At 41.7% G+C, this 19586-nt stretch overlaps 1 protein-coding gene across 4 annotated transcripts in view; it reads left to right on the forward strand.

The window, feature by feature from the left end:
• LOC114876876 (protein slit) overlaps positions 1–19586 on the forward strand; it is a 280937-nt gene that overhangs the window by 197758 nt on the left and 63593 nt on the right. The window contains exon 2 of one of the 4 annotated variants that reach the window (XM_046286898.1): positions 9686–9753. The exons of the other annotated variants lie outside the window; for them this stretch is intronic. The gene's annotated coding sequence lies outside the window, so the exon portion shown is untranslated. The remainder of the gene's footprint in view (positions 1–9685; positions 9754–19586) is intronic. 4 annotated transcript variants of the gene reach the window in all.

Raw genomic sequence — 19586 nt, forward strand, 5'->3', positions numbered from 1 at the left:
AATTAATGTGCAATGGTATTACGTATGCAGATATGTATTGAAAAATCAAATTACCTAAGAATTTCCATTGATATCAATAATTTTGAAAATTACTCTGCTCGAGGTTATCATTTTCACAAAACCTCAATTTTTATTTTTTTTTCGAGAAATGCATGAACAAAAGAATCGTCATATTACCAGCCCTCGAACAGATCCAATATCCCGGCAAAGTCACAACGCTGTCAATGCATGTAACTTCATTCTCGCGTGAACGAAGAGTCAGCGAAGGATGAAGCAATCTCCTCTTCCGGTTTTCCTCGCTTGAAAGAGACGGAGAACGGCCTTATGCAAATCGTCGCGATGTCTAGGTAAGAAGAGAATCGAGCTGGCATGCCGCGTTCGTCGCGTTCTGCCGGCCGGTTTTCACGGAAATCGCAAAAATCGACGGATTATGCAAATGAAGCGCGTCGATCCTGCAGGCGGAGGTAGCGTTGAACGCGTCGTCAATGGAATCGCGATCGTTAATCTGGCGGGAAGGGGCTGCTGTTGCTGCTGCTGGTTATACTTGCTTGCTTATCGTGCCGGATGAATTAAAGTGAAGTCGCCGTGGGGGCTTGCGGACGCGGGAGCGCTTTTAAATAAGGACGCGAGATCGCGTAATAACAGGCCGATCAGCTTCTGTACGCCGAGCGTACACGTCCTACGTCCCTTCCGGCGATCCTTGGTCCGTTTCTTGCTCCAGTCGAGCCTTGAGAACGTCTCGAGTGCTACTCGAACGATCCTCCGTCTCTTGCATCGTTGACTTTTCATGTTACCGATGGATCACAGCTTTATTTTACTGTGTCGGAAACTAATATTTATCTGTCTGCAATAGTTAACATTTCTTTTCATTTGGAATTTAGAGGAAGTCGAAAATCTCTATGAATTCAGCTGTGGATTTCCTTAATTAATTTTCTTCAATTAAAAAAAATTCTATTCTAAAAATTTATGTACTTAATATTATGGGAAGTTAAGCCACCTTAAAGAATGAAAAAATGTTTATTTTGATGAGAATGATTCAATCAACATTTCAGTCAGCAGCGAGACATTCGAATGAAAGTATCGCAGAGACAGATAGTCGATAATCAGATATTACGATTGTATCGGGTATTGAAATGTTTGCATAAATAGATTGTAGATACATTTCTGACGCGCATACATTGAATTATGTTTATTCAATTAACAATATGAATTATTAATGAGCATCGAATCGACAAAGATCCGATGAAAGAAACTTTATACAATTTATTCGCGGTTGATGTCTAATTAAAAATATAAGAACTTCGTCCTTTGTACGGTTTTTAATTATGGACTTGTTGGAAAAGTTAAAATACCATTAAGAGGTGAACCGCGTTATCTAGGAAACAAGAGTACCTGGATAAAATCCAATTATTTTCAAAAAACACAAAGAATTAAAGTATCAATTAACTTACACGGTGATCATTAACGAGGATGCTTGTTAACGTTTTCCTCGCGACCGATCGTTCTTAATTAATCATTCATTATCAAGACACCGGTGATGTTTATGCAAATATTATAGGCAATATATAAAAATATTAATTTGCATATTTTACACGCTCTGAATAATTTATTTCTTTTTACATAGTACCATATAGTCTTCATATTTTACACGCCTATAAATACCTAGATATCCCCCGCTTTAGATCGAACATTAAGTGTACGTCAGAAGAATTATGGCTGGATGTTGGATCGCAGGTGTATTCCAGTTTAGAAAGTCGAGGAGACACAGTGGCAATGACCCAGTTCGAAACGAAAATCGACGAACTCGGGCCGTTAACCCGTCTGCTCGTGGTTCGATGGTAGCCCGAAAAATTGTGTAAAGTTTGTAAGGTGAATCCGAAACGCTGCCAATACGAGAAACTGTTGGCGAACACCCTCGGAAGTATTATTTTAAAGAGGCACATTGAGGAAGTGCATTTAACCGAAGCCAAAGTTCCATTTCATTTTTCCTTCGAAGGATAATATCCTCGAACAGTTATTGTTTGGGTCAAAGCGATAAATAAATGGTAGTAGCTGAAGTTTCCTGTTCTGGGTTATTTTTAACAGAAGAATGAAACTCTCTGGTGTATATTTAATAGCTTTAAAACTAATTATTAAGATTCATAATTCAGGTCGAAGTTAACTTAGAATTTTGGTAATTAGTACACCAACTTAATTGACCCATAGTTAATCCAGACGAAGTCTGAACCTAATGGAGATTCGACTTAGAAACTATGATATTCGTACTAATTTCACTTCACCAAGTGTTATCTTTATCTAATCAGACTCGAACTTGTAACTAATCTAAGTCTAATCAAAATTTGAAGATTTTAGAAGGAAAAAGAGCTAATACCATTTGAAACATTGGAACGTCTCGATGGTTTTCAGCGAATATTTCCAAAAATAAATGGTACCTATCCAGTACCATTAATGCCATCAGATTTGTTTCCACGAGATATCAGTTTCAATCGTGATTTCGACAGGAGGAAATGCCCGCTACCTGTACTGTTTTATTTACGGAATATACCTGTCAATCAATTGGCTTAATTCGCGTAGAAAACGAATCGATAGAAAGCGACGCTTGGAAATTTAACGCGAACCAAAGCGAACAGTTTCGGTGTTGTGTATCGATTTTCTACATAGGGTTTGGCGCAATGTGGCCGGCGATTAATAGTAGAACAATTGTTGGTCAACGCGCCGCTGTTTCCATTTAGTGTTCGGTTAGCGCGATAATGGAACTGTAAATCGTTCGACGTTTGTAATTAATCAGGGTCGACTAGTCGATTCTATGGTGTGCCACGTGCAAACGATTTCTCTGATCCCTTAACCCTAGTCAGAACCGAGATTGTTATTTAAGAAATTCGATTGAACTCATTTCTTGATCGATCGAAAAATGATAAAAAGAAAAATTCAAAAATACTTTCATGTTTAGGTTTACAAGCTCCTTGCATTTGATAAATTCGGATCACATACGTTTCTAAAGGAGAATTTAAAGAAGATACGTAGAAAGTTTGTAAATTTTAGAGCGATGGTTGTCTCGACTTTTATCGTAGTCAAGTTGGATCGCAAAATTCTTGCTTCTTGCAAAAGTTCTTCCCGAAGCCGGATCGAATTTGGATTGGAGTTTAAGTTGAAATTACGTTCGGTACAGTTCCCTAGTTTCCAGAAATATTGTAACATAGAACAGCAGCTAGCGTGAAAAACTTTTTTCCCTTAGAATTTATTGGCTTCTGTTTTACTTCTTCGAAGCTACGAAGCTCCGTGGAAAAATTATAGAGCTTCTTGCAGAGTTATAACTTGGAATATAAAAAATTGTTGTTGCTATTTCTCAATTATAGCGCTACGTTTTAGAATAAAAAAGTTCGGAAGAAGAATCGTCCGGTAATTGAACCAAGCTCGAGTGCACTTTTCCCTTTCCTCCTCCCTATTTTTCTCGATTTCCTCAACGACCCTTTGCTTTTCCGTTAATCTTTCTCTTTCACTATCCGTTTTAATACACTTTTCCTCTTGATACCAGTGAAAATTCGATTGAAACAAAATAACATTTCTTTGTACGATAATATTATTTCTAACAAACCTAATCCATTATATTGATTCATAGCCAGGTTTTCAAAATTGATTTACGACAAAGAAAATAAAACAACAATGATTGATCAAGGTATTAAATCACTTTTTTTTTAACACTCTAGCGTTTCGAAATGTCAGATAGCATAGGTATTAACTGTCGAAACAAATATTCAGTGTTGGGTGTTATCCATTTTATCATAAATCATTGCGGAATCGACGGAACGTCAAACGTGGAATAGAACGAGCCGAGTACGTGAAAAACCTGTCATTGGAAACGATTGTAATACGCGCGGATATCAGTCGCATTTCATGCCTGGTGAATTTTACCAGCACCCTTTGATGTACCCATTAATTAGATAACCATTGCTTTTGGATTATCCGATGATTCGTCGTTTTGTCGAACTGTCTGGACTCGACGATCAATCGATTACTATATGGAAATGCATTCGTAACCTTGTTAACGTTCATTCGATGCAATTTTTCAACAATTGCAAAATCATAATATATTTTTATTTTATAAAAAGAAAGATACCTATGATCAATTAATATACTGATAAGATATACAAATTTTCTAACAAAAATTCGTCCAAATCACGATCAGAAACTATAAACAATTTCATGATAAAACGTCAACGAGGGTAGAAAACATTTCTCCCTAAATTATCGAAAGAGGGGGTGACATTTTTCTGTGTCGGACCGTTGTTCCGAGGCCGGTGATTGCATTAGCCCGTTTCTGCATACAAATTCGACCAGGACGACGTGATAATACGGATCCTTCTCTATTTTTTTTTCCATTTTTTTTTTTCTGTTCCCTCGACGTTCGCCTTTTAAACATGTGTTACCGCGTCGGCTAATTTTGCATATAAATTGGCTGACGGCAGACGGCGCGCGCCGAGAAATGGGAAACTGGTATTCAAGGTACTTTCATAGGGAACGGGAATACCGTGAATACGATTAAAACGTATTCACGGGGAAGCCTGGTAACCCACCCCTCTGCTCCCCTCTCTGGTCACTGAACAAATTTCCTGCTTCCGACTGAGACGGAAGTATATCACGTCAGCCTACTTAATTTCCCGTGAATCGCCGCGCGATGGAACGCGTCCACGTTCCGGCCCCGGAATGTGTAATGAAAGCGCGATGAAAATGTAACGAACGAAACGGCGTAATCGAGGAAAATCCGTCGGAAAGTAACGCGAACGCCCACGTCGAGAACCGTGCAAATATGTAGGTTAGAGAAAATGGTTTGGAGCCTCGGTGAAATTTGTACCAGCAGCGTGACGGTGAAGATGAGGTGAGCTGCGGAATAGGGGTGAATGTGGATTTTAGGGGCTGGTAGAGTTTGATGGACGAGCAAGGTTGTTTTAATCGTTTCATGACCGAATTCGTTTCTTTCAAGTACCTGTAATTAATCTACTTAAATATAGATCAACTTTTTAATAAAATTAGGACATGCAAGGGTTGTTCAAATTATTGAAAATTGTGTTTCATTTTTACTTTCTTTTATTGATAAAAAGAAATCTTGTACATTATTAGAAAATTCGAAAGAGATGGTTAATTATAAGACTAAGGATGACACATTTCAGCAAAATCTTATTTTGGGGTAAATTCACGGTAGCAAGGGTTGATTTCTCCAAGGTACGATATTAACGAGGCAAAATTTAACATGGTATCGAGGTTTGAATCAAAGCAACCGGCCAAGTGGAGGTTGTTCAATCGAGCAGGAAACTATGAATGGAGCAACGATCCAGAACGTCAGCTGCTACCGGCGCGGCGCGTCTCCGTCGGTTTCGCGCGTACAACGACGAGATTTCCCTTGTGTTCTGCACAATTACCTCGAAGGGAAGTGTGCCGCTCGGTCACGGGAATCTTCCTTTTTTTTCCACTCTTCTCCGACGAGGAAGAAGAACGAATGAATTCCGTGCCCACGGCGATTTCGCTTCGAAAATACCTGGCGATCCTTCGGCCGCCTGTTTATTATATTCATTTTGCTCGTGAAAGGATACGGTGTAGAGATATTAAAATATCGACAGGAAACGAAGATTCGTTGCGCTGAATTGCTGATGCGGGAAGAAAAATAAAGGAGACCAGTATCCTGGTGGAAGAAATTGAAATGCTTCGGTATGAAAACGCGATGGTTGAATAAAAATTAAAATAAACATCGTACCTCGATGGTTCTTTAAAGAGTTCTTTCATCCATTGTCCAACGGTCAAGGCTCGATCGTAAGTGAAAATAGTTGCACGATCATTCGCAGAATGTCTGCGTTATGGCCGCATCTCCACGTCCGACGCACAATCAGCAATATTAACGAGCCTGTCGACGACCAGCGTCCTCCGGCGTCGGTTTTTCGGCTAATTATCCCGGTAGCCGGGTTGATCGCGAGGCGAAGCACGGCCGTTTCGTCGAGGAGTTGCCACGAGTGCCGCGTGTCTGGCTTAGAATTTCGAAGAGGCCTCTTCGCTAGAGTCGAGTCTCGAGATAAAATCGAAGAGCACGATGCGTGTCGCTGTTTTCAAGATGTCAGCGTGACTTGCTGCCTCTCCAATCTCTCCAAACATCGACTTTGAACTTCTATTGTTCCTATTTGTTGTTGGCAACGCTTTGTCTCGCGATGGAACGAGGAATGTTTCATTCGAGTTTCCTTTTGAAATTAAAACCACTGGTGCGTACAACGAAATTGCATGATAATCGATCACTGTAAATTTAAGGACAACGCAACCCCGATGTTCGAATATCTCGTCATGGAACCGTAGGGTCAAAATCAGTCACGAAAGCTTTGGTACGCGTACGCAGGGAAGATGCTAATCTGAAACGGTAGCTCGCATTGCCGCGAGTGAGGCCAGGGCTCTTCAACGTTCGCCAACTGTTCACTTGGCCGCTGGTACGGACGGTGCAGGAGATCCTGGAGCGAGATTGCGAGCCATTCATGGGAGAAGTTGTACACACACGTGTGCAACGACCACGTCCAACGTTGCACTCGTTAGCGCCGCTAAATGGACACCCCTGATATATATCGGAGTCAGAGCTCATTAGACGCCCCCGCGTAATCGTTCGCTCGATTTGCCCGTGAAAAATGTCTAATTGCCGGTGTTGATTTTATAATTGCCTACCCTGCCGATTACACCTTATCGAAACTAGCTTGATCGGCTTACGATCGTTCGTTGACAGCCTGTCATATCGTTTCGCTATTTAAACGTTGCTTCATCGCCGTTTGATCGATCAACTTGTTAGTTAAATTTGTATAACTTGTATCTCTTTTTACGGCTTGTCCAAGTGAAATCTACATCGGTTTCAACGCGTGGCATTTTAATCAAATAAATATTTGTATATTTCTTTGGTAGATAGACTGTCTGGATCGAATGAAACGTAGAGTTTGAAATAGAGACAGCGTGGAAAAGCTTTCAAGAAGGCTCGATTGAAAGGCAAAAGGCAACTAGGTGGCTTGAGATGCAAAACAAACGAGATCGAAAGTGTTCGCTGCAGCTCGAGTCGAGATTAACCGAGCAATTTACATCCAATGCATGAACATTGCTGCCGTGGTAATTACCGTAGCCCATTCGGTGCCACGCGGGACAAAGTAATTGACGCTCGGCGAGAGATCGACTCGCACCACGTAACCTGCCACCCCCCTGCCTCCCCAGCTGTCCCGTGATCGCGGTTTCTCCTTTCACCGGGCTCACCCATCAATATTTAACACCTGCGTCGCATCCAGTATGCACTTCTTAATGCGACCGGGGGCGCAGCTTTTCCGTTAGACGAAAATCCGAGCGAGTTTATCCGGTACGTGCATCGTATCGCTAAAGGAAGCTAGGCGTACGCCTGCCATCCATCGTTGAGAATTATAATTCATTCACGGGAATAACGTGCATAGACCGTGGAATGGAATTGCATTCATTGCAAATGGATACCATTCACTCTATGAAAGTTACTTTCTTCTATGGCACAAATAGAGTGTCTCGAAAATTAATGAAACAACTTATTAGATTAGCCCCGTTTGCTTGCAGTAAAAATTTCTTTAATTACCAGTAAATTACTACTTACAAACTTTGCTCGAAAATATCACATCACGTGTAATGTAACCTGAAAATTTCTCGGAAGCTCAAACAAGCTGATACAATCACGATCTATTAAATCCAACAGCTTTTTATCCCACCCCTCCACCGAAGAATCATTAACTCAATTACTCGTTGTATTACTTCCACGAAAGATAACACGAGCTGAAAGAATAACTACCACCCAAAATCGGAGGGTGGCAGTGTCTAGAGGGTTGATAATCGCTACCCTTAACGTGTTTATTAAAATAACAACTGGTTTCGCGGGGATTGTGTGTACGGAATCGATACAGCTCGTACAGGATAAAGAAAGAAAGTATGATAGGTGGAAAACTGAATACGGTTCTTTGTATTTCAACTCACGCGACAAAAAGGGGGTTGAAAAGTCTTTCAAAATGAAAGCCTTTTTTCAAGCTTGTTCCACGACACGGAACGACTATCTCTTGCGTCACATCCGCTTACGTTCGTCATGTTGGCCGAAAAGGTTGGCAAGGTATGCCGACTGTGCACTCGCTGCCTACACTAACAGATCTAGGACCGAGATTGCGGCCCATTCATCAGATAATACTCGTGCATCATCTTCGTGCTCCGCTCGTTAGTCGCGGTTGTGCCTGCTGGATTACGCTGACAGCCTACGGGCTACGAATTCCGAATGCACTCCAAGGAGAAAGGATCAAACGTTTAGCGGATCAGCTACCAACTCGCTGATGTAGATAACGAGGATTTTGTTTCTTTTTCTGAACGGTGAGTGAAATTATTTGACGAGCTTTGATGCGGAATGATTGCACTGTTCTTGAAGGGTTAGATGATATTTCTGTACAAAAGGCACTTTGATAAATTTTCATCTTATTCAAAGCTCGTCAACGGTAAAGAAAAAAGTGCTGCTTTTAAAATTCCAAACTCATCATCCGCTCGGAATCCTTTCATCTCCGTTAACTTTCTTTTCAAGTCACGGTCGAAAGCCTCGGAAGCAGTTCCGTTCGAATCAACGAAAAATAACAATTCCCAGCCATCCCCAGGGGGTGGTGCACACCCCGAAGAAGGAAAGTAACGTAATCAGCCGCCCCGACTGGAAGATAAATTTTTTACTCGGCATTTCACTTGGCTCGACCGAGTTGAGAGCTCATGAAACGCAAATGGCTGCTACTCGCGATAAGTTCGCCCCGGCTCGTAGGCCTTGAAGAGGACTCGCTTGCCCGCCAACTGTTCACTAGCTGCTGGCTGCTGTCGCGGTCGAGATCTAGGGGTGAGATTGCCGTCTCATTCACCGTATAATGCGTACAGGTTGCTCTTGTGTATCGTCGTCGAGCTGGCCTCGTTAAATGCCCGGCAAACAGACCGACGGTCTCTGCGAATCGTTGCCACGTTATTCCCTCTGTTCGATCGACAAGATCGCCATTCGATCATTAACGTTTCGATCTACCATCATTCACGTAATTAGGATTTTTGTGGGGGTGGTTTATTTCCCTGCTACATAGGATTTGCCAGGGGTAAGTCAGGACTTAAATTTTTACTGGGAGATAAGTGATAGGACAGGTTCTTGTTTTAATTAATTAAATTCCAAATATTGTGAAAATAATAGATTTATTTAAAATTTTTATAGTGATCGTGTTTTAATGTATCGGTAACAGAAATTCTCGTGAAACTCGAACAAACCGATGTTTACACATGACTCACGAGAACCTGTTGAATTGCGTTTCGAATAAGTTTGTTTCGAAACTCATACAGGTTGACTCTCTGGGCAGGTCAATCAATATGTACCAGGCGAGTTTGTGTCGACGTGTACCAATGTGCCAGAACACGGCGAGTTACTTTCCACCAGCTGAATGTAATTAGCTCGGTCAGATGTAATAAACACCTTTACAATTCAACACGTTTCAACAATGAACGACTGATGATTGAAATATTGGAAGGAAAAATTGATTGATATTTTGTGATAGGCATTAATTTTCCTGGTACAAATTGTGGCTGTTCGTAATTGTTATTTTCATTCAAAAGCACCTTTTATTAAAATCTTATTTCTAACATATATACTTCTTTTTTGTTTCAGGTAAGCACTCGCCATGACTGATGGAAATTTTGCGAAAATCAACCTGAACAAACATACCCTGGCTTTTGGTAAAGTATAAATTCGTCGGGGTAATATTCGGGAGGAGGTCGAAAAAGGGGATGACAGGCGTAAATAAAAGTTTTACCGTCGTAGTAAAACTTTATCGTCGACATAACCATGAATCGTTTAGCTCATTTCAATTACCGGCAATTCCACTTTATCCTATTAATCCGGTGTATTAGCCGAGTCAATTGTTTCGCTCGTTAGATTTTGCTTCACCCCTTTTTTCGTCTTCCTCCTAAAACATACTCGGTGATTTATTAACAAATTTCTCGTTAATTAAATCAAATAAAACGATGTTTCGAATATTTAGAGACGTTTTAGAGTACAGATATTTTGAAAAATATTATAACAACCCCTTTTTGTAAAATGTTCGAATAACGAAAGGGGGTTGATACGACCGAATATAAAGTGGCCATCCACTAGCTCGAACTTTGTCCGCAATTTCCATTCGCTGGCGATGTGTATCGTTCGGAATCTTGATTATGACGATGCCAGTTCTGACGGATGCACGTGCACGTCTCAGGAGAGTGTTGCTCGAGATCAGAATGCAGGAATGCGACAGCTCTTTGCCAACGGTGAATTATTTTACGACGCTGTCGCTTTGAGCTGAGGATTTAGTTAAGGTTGCAGCTGCTCTTTGCCGGCGTTTCGAGGAATCGCTAATTTTCAGCGACCGCATGGATTGCGATTGTACCCTAAGGATCATCGTGCTTTCGAATGCCATTAATGCAGGGACATCATCCTGTTGCTAGTTCCCGCTAGTTTCACTGGTATAACTCACCTTTATTACCTTCTGATGAAAATTTCAAATAACTTTCTCACTTTTCAATTTTATTTCAGGCGATATTATCACTTCGATAATGATCAAATGTTCCGCCCACATTTCTACATCTCTCAGAGTACTGTTAAGCAGCCTACTTTAATACACTCAGCCAGCATTCCAGTAAGCGTCAAATTGTATTGTTAACACACCCAGTCAGCGTTCCAGTAATCGACGAATTGCATGTCGCCAATTCTGTTACGACAACAATTATATTAATATATAAACCACTTCAATCGCTCACAAAGTACCTTTTTCGATCAACACACTTGTCACGCGAATCTTCTGCTGGCAATCAGTGAATCTCTGTACTGTTTTCGAACTATATAGGTAAGAATAACAGTTATTTTATCGTGAAAAACCTAATTTTTTATAATGAAACGTGTATTTATGACAGACTTCCATTTTCCACCCTGTCCACTTGCAACAATGTCACCTGATGCTGATTTATGAATTTGCTTTCATTCCATTAGGTGTATAAATTAATGCAATTATCTCAAGTCACTCCAATTTTTTTCACAGGATATTCTAACATTTTTTCTACCAAAAAGCAGTGTTTCGTGATTCTTTCAATCTTTCTAACGAGTCTCAAAGAATTTTGATCAGGCAAATGATTTTCTTATTCACAGTACCAGGTGTAAACTAGGCTTTTAGTGCTTTTCTAATTCCTTGTCCAGTAGTTTACACGAGTATCGTAAAGGAGTCGTTTTACTGTACCAATGTAAACTAGACTTTAGTACCTTTCCAACCACTTGCTCAATCAATCTCTTTACTACTCTTATTCCACCATTTACTCTATCAATGTAAACCAGACTTTACTCGGTGTAGTACCTTGTTCGCGTTACGTAAACCTGTATCGTGTGTTCATTCTTATTCCCCATTCAACTGGCGACCAGGTATCCGCTATCAGGCCTAAAACTCGAACTCGTGTATCTGGTTACATTCGTTCTACCTCTTATGCAAGCCATTGTGAATGGACCCAGTGCGATGTACGCGTTATTTGCTCCTTCATTGTCGACGAATCGGCGTGGCGACCTTTTCAAGAGCTGCCTCGAAGGAAATCACCGTATGCAATATGTCAGACTCGAGTGAAAACGGTTAATGGTGGTATACTGTGAATGAAGTCGCTGATTGGACGTTTTTCCGTCATAAAATGAATTAAATGGGGAACTACCCAAGTGTTACATTCACTTATTAATGAAACTTTGTCAGTTTGTAGAACTCGTCGAGCTGAACACGCCTATATCCCCTTTTGGGGGCAGACGGCTAATTGTTTAAAAGATATTAACAATTACAGTTAGTTATGCCTTACATTCTGAAGTATGACAAACTCACACATACAACTCGAAATCTAGAGATCCACGGTTCAAATCCTTGGTTTCCAACATATTATTTTTTTTTTAATGATAATTTGTCTCTTTTTAAATAATTATTACATAAAAATTATCATAGAAAAAAAAAAAATTTTTTGGGAACCTAGGATTTGAACCGAGGACCTTCAGATTGCGAGTCATGGATCCGCTCCGTGGTTAAACACATAACTCGCAATCTAAAGGTCCTCGGTTCAAATCCTTGGTTCCTATTTTTTTTTTTTTTTTTAATGATAATTTGTCTCTTTTTGAATAACTAAAATTCTATATTCTATTTTGACTAACTTTAATTATTAATATCTTTTAAACAATTAGCCGTCTGCCTGCAAAACGGGGTAAAGGCGTGTTCAGCTCGACTAGCTCTACAAGCTGGCAGTGTTTCATTAATAAGTGAATGTAACACTTGGGTAGTTCTTCGTATTAGTCTTTTTTTCACAGTGTTGAATGGAGCGACACGTGAGTGTACTTTCTCTTTAATTTTGTATATCTAGTTGGGGGTGAAATTATTAAGAATATTTGTACAGGTGAAAGTTTTTATTTTAAAAATATACAAATTCTTGAATGTGATTTGCAAACACTCTAAACTCCAAATATTTCCTATTTGTACCTGCATTTCTACCTTGGTCACTCGTGTCTCTCTGTTTCCGATATCCGATTTTCTGCATGGGAAATTCCATATGGTTTCGAGGGGATGCTTCGACCAAGCTTCCATTAACGGTCTTCCAGAACTCCCTGGATGTCTGCGTTGAATTTAACAACGGCCAGGACATCGGGCACGGCATAACTATGCCAAATGTTAAAGCGGCTCTTACGCGTAGTCCGCATCCTCAATTATGCAACGTGCTACGGACGCGTCAAAGGATGGTGTCGGTTCGCTGTTTTGCATGGGATTCGCTTGCCTGTGGTCGCTCCAGGCGATGGGAAACTTTGTTAAGCGAACAGCGAGCGATTCTAGGGAACATTGAACTGAAGAATCTGGTTAGGAACTATTTCACGATAAATAGTGGTCATCCAAAATCCTACCACACAAGAACCCATCGTGAAATAATTGGAAAACGATGGTTAAAATTTTATATACAATTGTTTATTATTTATTTCCATGCTTTTAGAGAACACTATCAACTTCTTTACTTTGATTTTCTTCTTATACTTTGAAAATATTTCACTCAAACCATCGAACCCTCGGACGGCGGACCATGGAGAGAGCCTGTTACAGTTAAATACTCTTTGAATATTATTAAAATATATAAAAAGGAGGCAATAATTTTGCATGTCCCGAAGTAAAGTTCAAGGAATAATTTTAATAACCTTTCCAAACTTAGCAGCTACCGACTGACTAAGTATCCCGCAGTGACCTTTCGTAACAAAAGGGTTAATCACCGAAACTTGGTAAAGCGTTATCATGGCCAAGTTTGAGTTAGGTAGCAGTTATCGTTCCAGTGGCAAGCCACTCGAAACGGAGGCTTGAGAATTATCGTCGCAGGTCGTCCAGGGTAGCCAACTTCTTCCCGTTCCGCATCTAAGCACCCTGGTTTTTCCTTGAAAGGCCACGAAGCAAAGAATCGTGAGTGCAGTTAATGCAGGCCGTCCCGTAAGTAGACCTGGCTTCAGAAGGGGTCGGAAACTCGGCCCGATGGAGGACGGAAATTTGATCGAAACGCTTGATAACCTATGCCCTTTTTCGTATCTCCGCTGACAGGCCGAGAGACGCGTCAAACTCGATGCTCGCCGAGCGTTTTTCATAGACTATGCTCTTTTCTGTCCCGACCGACCGAGCTGAGCTTTGAGCTCGTTATCGATAGCTTGTTCGTTGATATCGATTGATGGGCCAGAGGTGGACAAGGGGCGAGGGTAAAAATGAAGGAGAATTTTTGAACGCATCGATTCGTCCGTTCGCTTCGAATCCGTGGGAGATATGAAAGAGAGGGATCAGAGCGAGGCAGAGGAAGCGGTATATCCTGTGGGATCAACGTCGATTCAGGCAATTTCGTTGGCAGTTTTAGGTGGAAGTAGCATGATTCGGGTTCGGATAACTTCCAGTTTTGGCGGTACTAACGCGGCTTGGGATCAGAGAATTTGCATCCCTGTCTTGCGCCGAGGATTTCAGCTTTTGCGATTGTAAGCTTCTGATTTGGCGAACTCTAAACGTCGTAGGGTCGTTTGTTTCTCGCCGTGCCAAATCCCTTAGGTTCTACCTTCGATGTTAACTCGGAAATGTTAAATCCAGAATCTTTTTAAGACGATCTACCCAGTTACCGAACGAATCTCCGCGCAGTCTACGAACGAAAAAATACAACGATCAGCTCGGAAAGTGAAGAGGTGAATCGAGTCTCGCTTATTAACTCCTTTGGCACGGTTGATCGGGGCCAGGTTCATCGTGATCGTTATTCCTTGGCCCCAAGCCACGGCCAGGCAAGCGTTTTACCCTAAGCACGTACCCGCACGTGCGTCTGTCGTTACAGTGTGACGCGTGAGATCCAATAACGCTTCGACGAAACACTCATCTACTTCAGTGACTACACTACTACTGTTACAAAAAGACTGGACATAACACTGTTCTCCAGGGGTCATGATTTCGGGGTCCCAGACACCTCCAGGCGCAGCTAGGTCTGCTCTTCTACACAATTTTTACTCCCTCTGACTTTATTTTTTATAAATTAATCAAAACTAGTACAAGTCTGAAACATTATTAAAATAATTGTAAAACAAACTTGTATTCACTTCATACCCTTTGGTAAATAAATTATTTTAAAAAAGCTACTGAGTTATTCATTTAACTTACACAATTTTCGTTCTGAGTTATTTATTTAATGCACGTATTTTCTTTGCTCATTTATTTATTTAAATGACTCAAGTTCTTTTCTCATTTTATTTATTTAATATATATTCTTTTCTCAGTTATTTATACAACATTCAATAACTGCCTGATCTTTCATAAATTATAAACATAGTATACATAGTAATTATTTCTCAATAACGTGGTGCGACTTCCTCAGTCTTATAGCTACCGCCGAAGGATGCGGATCAACCTATCAAACGTACGTATACTACTAATTTCCTTTTGGAGTTTATTTCATTTTCTTTATTTATTCCTTTCTCTTATTAAATAAGCTCATCAAAGGGGAATAAAATTTATGATTTTATCCCTCTCCTGGGCGTCGGCTGACCATCCCATTTATTTATGGGCCCCGGCTCACGTTTCCCTTTATTTATTATTTTATTCCCCTTCATGGGCGTCGTGGGGCCCACCCTCCCCAGTTACTTATTATTCTTTATTCGATTCTATCGACCAAGGCTTCCCTTAGTAGTTATTTATTTTTTAACTCTTGTCATGGGCCTTGCTACCCCAAAATTAGTGTATTCCCTTATCCTTTGTATCCCTGTCTCCCTTATTTCTCCGCATCCCTAACATCTCTTCATCCCTTACATCCCTGCATTGCTTCCAACCCTGTATTCCTTACATCCCTGCATTCCTTCCAACCCTGCATCCCTTACATCCCTCAATCCTTTATATCTCTGCATCCCTGACATTCTTAAAATAAAATTCGAATCATTTTTTAAAATTTGAATAAATTTAGCGCCCCCTAACGGGCAAAACTGGAACTAAAGTTTTCTCGAAAATTCAGCGCCATCTGGTTTTGAAAAAAGGAACTAAATCAAGCACAAATTTTGGCCCTCTAGCGGGAAAAATGCGAACTAAAATCTCGACCTCGAATCAGCGCCATCTGGTTTTGGAAAAAGGAACTAAATCAAGCACAAATTTTGGCCCTCTAGCGGGAAAAATGTGAACTAAAATCTCGACCTCGAATCAGCGCCATCTGGTTTTGAAAAAAGGAACTAAATCAAGCACAAATTTTGGCCCTCTAGCGGGAAAAATGTGAACTAAAATCTCGACCTCGAATCAGCGCCATCTGGTTTTGAAAAAAGGAACTAAATCAAGCACAAATTTTGGCCCTCTAGCGGGAAAAATGTGAACTAAAATCTCGACCTCGAATCAGCGCCATCTGGTTTTGGAAAAAGGAACTAAATCAAGCACAAATTTTGGCCCTCTAGCGGGAAAAATGTGAACTAAAATCTCGACCCCCAATCAGCGCCCTCTGGTGGCGAAAATTGGAACTAAATTTTGCATGATTTTTCTCTCTGTGATGCAGGGATGTAAAGGATACGGAGATATAAGGGATGTGGAGAGGTAAGGGATGTGGAGATGTAAGGGATGCTAAGATGTAAGGTATGTGGAGATGTAAGGGATGTGAAGATGTAAGGGATGTGGAGGTGTAAGGGATCTGGAGATGTAAGGGATGTGGAGATATAAGGGATGTGGAGATGTAAGGGATGCGGAGATGTAAGCGATGCGGGGATCTAAGGGATGTAAGGAATATGGAAATTATGCAAAGAATACGGAAATTATGCAAGGGATACGCAGGAGATGCAAGGAATGTATGGAATATGCAAGAGGTGCAAGGAATATGCAAAGGATGTAATGAGATGCAAGGGATGTAAAGGAAACTCAAGAAATGCAAATGATGTAAGGAATACTGAAGGGATACAAAGGGTATAAGCGATACAAGGATGTATAGGATGCAGTGGTATAAAGTATATGAGACTACAGGAATACTGGGTTGTTCCTTGTGAGACACATAGAGGGGGAACAAAAAATAAATATCTGGGAAAGGTGGGCCTTGGCCCATAAAGAAGGACAGAACTATAAATAATTAGGAAGGGTACCCTGAGGCCTATAAGGAGTGATGAAATCATAAATTTCATCTCTCTGATGGCCCTATTCAATGTGCTAAGGGTGTAAATGAAGTAAATTAAATAAATTCAGAAAATAATTGAAAGGTATGTGTTTGACTGATAGGTCCGCACGCCTCGGCGGTCGCGATAAGACTGACTATGTCTTGCCCCGCTCTAGAATCTAGAGTCTAGATTCTCGAATCAGGAATCGCAGATAGTTTTTTTTTTTTGTTTTTAACATGGGGAAATCTTGCATAAGACCCCCCACCGTCCCCTGGGGGAGGGCGGCGGGGGAGTGTCAGATTCTTACTGACTAAAACCCCACGGCGACCGACACTGGCGTTAATGAAGGGCTCCGAAACCTTATGTGTATTACTCCGGAGTCCTTCACGCCTGGCACACAGGTGCCCAACTCGGGGGAGGTCCAAATTGAAACCTCCCCCTGCTGCCTACCCTGTAGCCGATACCGGGGGTCGCATCCGGTATCGGCTTCTACTCGGGCCGCGTGCAAAGGCGCCAAGAGCCCCCACTCTCAACGCCAATGGCCCCGACAGCTTCACCGATTTTGGTGGTGAAGCTGTGATATCTACTATTGAGAAAAGGGTTGAATCAATCTCCCCTTGCTGCTCCTTTTATTGCTATAATATCGCAAGGCTGAGCTCGAGACAGTGACTAACAATGAGGAATGATATTTCACATTTTTATACTAGGATAGAGCAGATACCGTTCATTCTCAAGGAACAAATTCAAACCCCCTTGGAATGTCTAGTCTTGTTGGATCTCTACTCACTATCTATATGATAATGAAGCGGCGTCGCCGAAATTAATGCCGCTGTGTTACCAGGCCTCCCGTCGAATCGATCGAGACGCATTCGACTGGATACCTCGCGCGCATACGATATGACTTCCGCGATCCGTCACGGACGAATGAACATTCAAATCCGCTGATCGACCTGGCTGGTTACACTGTGTCCATTATCCAGACAATGTCTTCAACCTGTCCCCTCTTAGATCCTTTAAGGATAACGTCTTAAATTAATCCTACACTGCACTCTTTGGAAGCAGTGTCTTATGTTAATGAAAGAAATTCTAAAGTGAAATAAGTGAAGTTGAAATAAGAAAAGAAAAAAGTACAAGATTAAAGCTGATAACATGTTTCCCTAAAAATTATTAAAAAGGATTTTCTTTCCTCAAAATCATTTTCTAATATTTTTCAAAATAAAAGGACATGTATAGATATTGAAAATCATTAGAACAAAGTTGTCCCTTTAATTACAGAGTTCAGGGGTTGATCAAGGGTCAATGGGACGCGTCCATCGCGTCTTTCCCTGGTCACAATTTCCTCGATAAACGAGCCGGATAATTCACGAGCGATGCTGATTCACGCCTCGCCGCGGGTAACGCGAGGCCTCCAGGAGGGCTGCCTATATCCCACGGGATTGAATTAGGAGGGCCGATCGCGCCACTTTGCTCTCCTCCCCTCCAGGAACTTCCTTCGATCGTCGTACGCGTCGCGACGACGAGAGCGTACCGTGAGAAGGGTCCAGGTGAAGCTTTTGTCTTTCACCCTGGAAACGATATTAAGCGTCGTTCGATGTTATCGGGCCCGCTCCCGGCGCACCCATCCCGATTCTGGATGCACCATTTCATGACGGATTCGATCACCCTCCGTTCCCAACCCACAAACCCCCTGGTCGTGCGATTTAATTAAAAATCATTCCCCGTATGAATATTATTTATCCTTACTTTGCATTTCAACGAGACGTTTCATTTTATAATTCGTCTGAAATGATAGCGCACGAAAACCACGAATTACTCGATCACTCGTCTCTATTACCATCTAAAGGTGCACCATTCTCGCCCACAACTTCTCATCCTCGAATCGAACGCCTTTCTTCGTCCACCCACGTCCGCGACACCGTCGTATGAATCATTGCTTTAATTCGAACAGCATTATCGCGAGGATACCTTTAAAAATTCGCATCGTCTCGCATGCAAATGACCGTCGGTCCCGTTTTCACGGGGCGATTCAAGTCCGGGCCCCTTTCGGGTCGACCAACCATGAAATCATTCTAGTTACTTGGATATTGCGCTTTGTCGAGGACGCGCATTATGCATCTGCTCGTTCGCGTAGCGAGTCCCCGTTGAATATACACGTATTCATGTATTCATTGAATAATTGTGGGATACGCGTGTCTCGTCCCGGTGCATCCTGACCGTGGGGAACGGTACACGAAGTTCCCGCAGGAACAGGACACGCCCCGGCGATCAGACAGGAGGTACCACCGGGGGTTTTTACTTCTCCGGACGAGAACGCTGACTTTCACGGGTCGTCGGACAGGCCCAGAAGGGTCGTCCTCCGTACAGGGCAAGTAGCACCTGTTACCGGACCGACGAGCGTGTGTGTGGTTTTTTTTTAGAATGACACCGCGTGCACCGCCCTTTCTTTCTTTGGCTGCTCTTTCAACGAGCACCAAAGGGGTGGATGCACACTTGCTGAATGGAGGCGTTTAATTGATCGTCGAGCATGGCGCTACTGTGGTAACGCGTTGGTATTTTAGGATTTATTTTTGAACAAATGTTAGAATTAAGATGATCGTATGATTTTTTAAAAATATGATAGCAAAGAAATCTTGAATTTATCCCCAAAGAAAATGTCCAAGAAATTCGAACTTCTTCCAAGTAACAAAAAGCATCCCTTCAGCCATCTAATGCAGGGAGTCGCCAACAATGAAGACACCATACCGTAGAGGGAGCCTAAACAAACAGCGTTCATCCGAACAAAAGAGTAAAACTCGTGCACCGGTCGAAATCTACAGAGCGTAGAATTAGAAATTGGATACGCTGCCACGTCTATTCCCCCTTCGTCCATTAAGCGTTGCAGTCTGGTTAATCCCATAGGCTGGACGCGGAC

This window comes from Osmia bicornis, chromosome 8 (genome assembly GCF_907164935.1).
Source record: "Osmia bicornis bicornis chromosome 8, iOsmBic2.1, whole genome shotgun sequence".
NCBI classification, from domain to species: Eukaryota; Metazoa; Arthropoda; class Insecta; order Hymenoptera; family Megachilidae; genus Osmia; species Osmia bicornis.